This window comes from Vigna umbellata, chromosome 6, assembly GCF_029865625.1.
Source record: "Vigna umbellata cultivar VRB3 chromosome 6, Vumbellata_1.0, whole genome shotgun sequence".
NCBI classification, from domain to species: Eukaryota; Viridiplantae; Streptophyta; class Magnoliopsida; order Fabales; family Fabaceae; genus Vigna; species Vigna umbellata.
Genome location: NC_142170.1, coordinates 32,386,262 through 32,392,887, shown reverse-complemented (window position 1 = coordinate 32,392,887; position 6,626 = coordinate 32,386,262). Strand labels below are relative to the sequence as shown.

Sequence of the window (6,626 nt, the reverse complement as noted above, 5' to 3'; positions counted from 1 at the left end):
AGAACGAGTGCTAGTCGAAGACCGAGCACTGTAGAGACCGAACGCTACTGGTTTTGGCCGAATGCTCTTATTTAAAAATTAAATTACAGAATCAAGGTCGAGTGCTTGGTTTAAGACCGAGCACCACTTAGGACGAGCACTTGGTGTAAGACCGAGCACTACTTAGTACGAGCGCTTGATGTAAGACCGAGCCCTACTAAACTTATAGAAGAAAGGCTTGATAAATGTAATAAGATACCATTTAACTAGTGTTCAAGAATGAATGAAATATACAAATCCATATAGATATACTTAAGTTTATAACAGAATACCAAGGAACGAATATCCTTGGTTAAACGCTTATATACAAATATTACTAAACGAAGACGCTCGGTCCTCAACTGGAATTCCATCCAAATGAAAGAATCTAGTTCCAACCGAGTCCACAAGAAAACTGAAAGGTCAAAGACCTTCAGTGACGAACATCAATTTTCATATGGAATTACATACTTAGAATTCTTTATATCAATTCATTTCTCAACATCTATCTTCATAATTTCATTCATCCATATCATAGTAAATATTCATACTTCATACAGTAAAAAACATAGCAACAATCATATTCATTTAGCAATTCAACGAACATGCATCCATTCAAAACGAACATAAAATCAAATTATATAAGCTTCCCTTACCTCTTAACGTGACCGAACGCTTCCAGATATGGTTATTGGTTCACTTCTATGAGTCCTTCTACCCTCAACGCTCAACAATTTCCAAAAGTAAACCAAGTAAAAACCAAAACACTATCAGAACCACTCAATTTAGAAGAGTGATCAACACATGAAACCAGAACTTGGTTTGCACGTCCAAGAAACTGCACGAATGAGTGAAGAGAATAACTTACCAGCTCAGCTTCACAAACCGATCGGTTCAATCGAAAGCCCTTGACACCGAAAGAGTGGAAATGGTGCCTGAGTGATGATCGGAAGAAGAAACGATGAGAATCCTTAGAGAGAAGTAAGAGCTTTTTAGAGAGAAGGAGGAGAGAATGGAAGTTTCAGAAATCTGGGGAAGAAGGGTGCATGCAGAAAGTGGCGTGAAATTTTGAAAACTTTGAGTTTTACTCCTACCGTCAAAGCCGAACGTCCACTCAGCTGCTCACACCTGCCTTCCACTATCTGATTTTCAGATCCCCTTCCTTGACACGTGTAATTCACTAAGAATTGGATTTTGAGTGGATTTTAATGGGCCTGACATCTACAAATGACCAAAATATTGAGCAAATGTTACATGAACTGAAATTACACAATTAAAATATCATTAAACAAAAACAATAATAAAAACTGATTTTTTATTTATTAAAAACATAACATTAATTAAGCATCATAATAATAATGATAATAATAAGGTTATAATTTTCATTTTTGTTTCTTCAATTGAAACACGTGAATTATTTTAAAAATGATCTCTTAAATAGTAATGATATTTTTAGTAATAAGCTATTTTTAACTGCAGTAGACAAAAAGTTAGAAATTCTAAAGTGATAGGTGATTTGATTTTCCAATATTATGTGTTTAACTAACCAATCTTGTAAATGACATCTATATAGACAAAAACAATCCTGTCATTCTTTTTTGTTAACTAGTAATTCGTGTTTTGTTAATAATTAGGATATTGATACCAATTCTATTTTTGTGGGTATTAAATTCTATTAAAAATACCAATAAAATGAAAATATTTTTATTTTTCTCCTTTTGGTTTCTTCCAATGAAATTGGAATGGTTTATTAATACATTCTGCTAGTTCATTTGTTGGATGCACAAACACTTTAATTAGTTATTTTCAGTTGAACTTTAATTAGCAACCAAACGTTTAATTATAGTGTGCATTCAGGGTGGAGTCATAAAGCAACATACATTTCCATTGACAAAGAAAAAACATCAGCAATGTGGTAATCTGTTCTAGCACAGAGACAACAAAAAGGCTATTTGAACTGTGCCAGCTTAAAATGTCGTGGCAATAACTTGCATGTTTTCCTGCTACATGGTTTTGTTTAAATAAGGATGCAAAAACAAATATTTCAAAGAAAATTAAAAACAAAAAGTTCAAAGAAAATTAATTAAGGCCTCGTAGAAGAAGATTGAGATGACAAGGGAAGGGAATGCTACTCTGAACTCTATCCCAGAATTTGCATGCTACAATACAACATTTGATCTTAACAACAGAATCTGGAGGAGTGATAATGTCATTTCAGAACGTGTTCCTCTTCTGTCTATTCAAATTGCCTACAATATCCTTGCATCTAGTTTTTTTCACCACATCCTCAAGCGATTCCACCTACCTCTTACGGTTGCCCAGATGCTTGTAAGTGTTCATTGTTCATATGTGTGTATACCAAATATAGCTTTTAGATGACATGTTTCAGAAAATTAAACTTTGGTATCAAATATGAGTCACTTACAATTACATAAACTTGATATTGTATATGCAGGGTGGTGTGCTTTTGAGTTCATCATTTTTGGGAAGAATCCCTGGAGTTTTTCACATGATTTACCGTCCGGAAGGAATCATGAGTGTTGAAACCTTTGCGAATGTTGGAATCATGTACTATGTGTTCCTTACTGGGTTGGAAATGAACTGCGACACCATCTTGAGATCAAGCAAGCAGGCTGTAGTCATTGCTGTTGCAAGCATTCTCATTCCAGCATTGGTTGGAGCTGGTTTTCTTGCTCTACAGCATGACTTAGCAGGCGGATCAAGCGTTGCGCTCACTGCTAAAGGGTATATGTTTTGGTGTGCAATTCTTTCTGTCACCAGTTTTCCAGTCCTTGCAAGGCTCCTATCAGATCTCAAGATCCTCTACACAAGGCTTGGAAAAGATGCCTTAACAGCAGCCATTCTAATTGATACATTTGGCTGGGTTTTGTTCTCACTCTTCATTCCCTTTTCCCACCAGGGTGGAAAACCACTCCTCTCACTAATGTGCACATTGCTGTTCATTGTGTTCTGCTTCTGCGTGGTGCGTCCAATCCTGGCTCGAGTGGTTGAACACAGAATGAGGTCTGAGTCATGGAACTCCTCAAAGTTGCTGGATGTGATGATGGGACTTTTTGTTTGTGCATACATCACAGACTTGCTTGGATCACACCATGTTGTTGGGGCCTTTGTGTATGGACTAATTTTGCCCAGCGGGAAGTTTGCTGATTTGTTGTTAGAAATGTTGGATGATTTTGTTACTGCAATTATTGTTCCTGTCTACTTTGCTAGCTTTGGCTTTAGACTAAACCTGGAGTCACTTTGGTCTGAAAACCACACAGTTTTGTTTCCTCTCTTCATGGTGTTCTTGTTAGCCATACCAAAAATTTTGAGCTCTCTGCTGGTCACTGTCTACTATGGTATGTCTTCAAGAGATGGAGTTGGCCTTGGATTGCTCCTCAACACCAAGGGCATCATGGCAGTGATTCTTATAAGCATTGCCTGGGACAAAAGTGTACTATTTTCCAACCAAACTCTTACCATATCATATCATGCTCCTCTTTCAAATTCTTGCCTGGTTACTAAAACCTTGTTTACATTAAGAAAACATCTTTTGGTTCCTAGGTTCATCAACATGTTTTCACTTTGTTTCCTGTTTTCATATACTAAAATGTTTTCACAAACCAAACAGGTTGGAAATTTGCATGCAGCAACTTAATCCATTATCTCTGAAGATCACAGTTAACAAACTCTGATGTCTTTTTCTGTTCTATTTCTTGTGTTTTCAGATTTTGGACCCATATGCTTTCACAATCATGATCCTTGCAGTACTATTCATGACTACGGTGGTATCTCCCTTTATTAATGCCATCTACAAGCCGAAACTTCGGTTCCAGCAGACCCAGCAAAGGACTGTGCAGAAACTATGGTGCGAAGCAGAACTTCGAGTTGCAGCATGTGTCCACAACTATCACCAAGCCATTGGCATGATCTATGTTCTTGAAGCCACAAATGCCACCAGAACTTCCCCTTTACATGTCTCAGTCCTTCACCTTGTGGAACTCACAAGACGCGGCACTGGCCTTCTTGTGGCACAAATCGACAACACAAATGTTCAAGGGGGATCCTCAGAGCAGTATGGATCACAAGAAGAGTTTGAGACCATATGCAATGCATTCAACGAGTTTGTGGAGGAATACAAAGCTGTGAGATTTGACACATCAGGCATTGTTGCAACCTATGAGACAATCCATCAGGACATATACAATGTCACAGAAGAGAAACGTGCAAACCTTATTCTCCTTCCATTCCACAAACAACTAAGCTCGGGAGAGTTAGAAACAACCAAAACTGCATTCTGTGACATAAACCAGAACGTGTTGCAGGCACCACCTTGTTCTGTGGGAATCCTTGTCAACCGTGGACTGAGGTCATTGTCCACTGCAACAATGAGAATCATTGTGATCTTCATCGGAGGGCCTGATGATCGGGAAGCCTTGTCGATCGCATGGAGAATGGCATCACATTCAGCCACAAAGTTGCATGTAGTTAGGCTTCTGGTGTCAGGTACTGAGGTTGCAGAAGGAAAAGCATTCCAGAATGATTCCAGTGGAGTGTTATCTACAGAGATGGACAGTGTTATGCAGAAAGAGCTAGATGATGAACACATATTTCACTTCAGGCACAAAGGGTTGCACAACTGTGACTCCATCACATACTCAGAGAGAGAACTGAGGTTAGAAACTGGTGAGGAGATTCCATCGATCCTCCATGAGATAGACCAAAAAGGGTGTGACTTGTACATTTTGGGACAAGGGAGTGGCAATAACTACACAGTTTTTAAAAGGTTGTTGGAATGGTGTGACAGCCCTGAACTTGGGGTCATGGGGGACATTGTAGCTTCATCCAGTTTTGGCACAAACTCATCACTGCTTGTTGTGCAGCAATACACCATGGAGAGAAAGTCTAAACTTCATTGTAGCAGAAAATATCACACTAGTAAGGTCTGTGATGATATTTTGTGAAGAAACAGTAACATAACACAATCTTAAGATCTCTCACGAGGAAAAAAGCAAAAGAAACTGATCAGACAGTGGTGTGGGTTAGAGAAACATCCTTTGTACTCATGAGAGCAATCCAGTTTTGGAACTGCATGTTGTCTTTTCTGTCTTTCTCACATAGGCAACGTGCTGGGCATCATTTTTTCAATGGTTTAAATATAATAATATACCAATTTTTTTTCATTTAATCCTTCTGAAATTAATTTTTAAGGTAATATTTCTATTATTTATTTATTTTAGTTTCGTGATTGTTATTTTTGTTTAAATTTTTTTAATACATTTTTTAATCCTTTCCAAATAATGGTAGGATTAAAAATAATTTTATGAAGACTAAAATATCCCTTTGGAAGTAATTATATTTTAAAGACTAAAGCAAAATAATAAGGATACAAATATTTAAACAAAACCCGAAATTACACCCGGTTATACTTAAATAAAGTAAGGAAAAAAAATATAAGACAGTTAAAAAAATAATTTTGTAAAGACATTTTCTTTATATAGATTAAAAATATATTTAAATATTTGTTATGCTTATATTATCAATTTTAATAGTAATAATTTCTATATAATTTTTTAAAATTGCATCTATTTTTAAAGGAAGAAAGTCTTACTATAAATAAGAACTCTCTCAAGTATTTGATATAATTATATAAGCTCGTTGTGAAACATTTAATATAATTAAAAAAATATTTAAATATTTTTTTTATATAGATTAAAAATATATTTAAATGCTTGTTATGCTTATATCATCAATTTTAGTAGTAATAATTTCTATATTTTTTTAAAATTACATATATTTTTAAGGGAAGAAAATCTTTCTATAAATAAGAACTCTCTCAAGTATTTGATATAATTATAAGCTCGTAGTGAAATATTTAATATAATCATAAGTTCGTAGTAGTGCAAGTCGTTAATGCGACAAGTTTTCAAAGGTGATGATAACGAAACACTAATTTTGTGTTGTATAAATAATTTCCATATTAGAAAGTTTAGCGTTTTTTTATTTGTCAGTGAAATTGAATGAAAGTGTAGCTTATTGTGTGTGTAAATTTTAAATTTTAGAGTCTCTCTTCTCTTTGTTCTATATATGTGTGTTATGAATATACATAATTTAATTGCAAAAGAACTTGTTTATCTTTTTTTATCTCTCTGCTCTGCTAGGGGTGGTGATGATGATTCACTAACGAATAAGGATATTGAATCACGACAAATGATAAGATCAACTAAGGAATAATAACGTTAATCACAACAAACTAATAATATGAAAAGAAGTCTTAAACAAAATTGTGGCAACCAAACGCAAATTATTTGGTTTATTGTCAGGTATTTGTGTGTGTGTGTGTTTTTTTTTTTAATTTGTGTTGGGTACACAAGCACACAAAGTAAATATGAGAAAAAAAAATAGACATAAAAGAAAGAAAATTGTGAAAATTTATACTAATAGAAGAAATTAAATATCCTTCTCTTTTGTCTTAAAAAGAGAAATATAAATATTAAAAATCTTTAAAGGAAACTAATATTCTTTCTTCAAATTTTCTTTCAGATATTATACAAGAGAAAGAGAAAGAGAAAGAGAATGAGATGTTTAAGGAATGACTATTAGGTTCA

At 34.8% G+C, this 6,626-nt stretch overlaps 1 pseudogene; it reads left to right on the top strand.

Annotated features, from left to right (window-relative positions):
- The first annotated feature begins 1,991 nt into the window (after positions 1 to 1,991).
- LOC124841044 (cation/H(+) antiporter 15 pseudogene) lies at positions 1,992 to 4,982 on the top strand (annotated as a pseudogene).
- Positions 4,983 to 6,626: the final 1,644 nt, after the last annotated feature.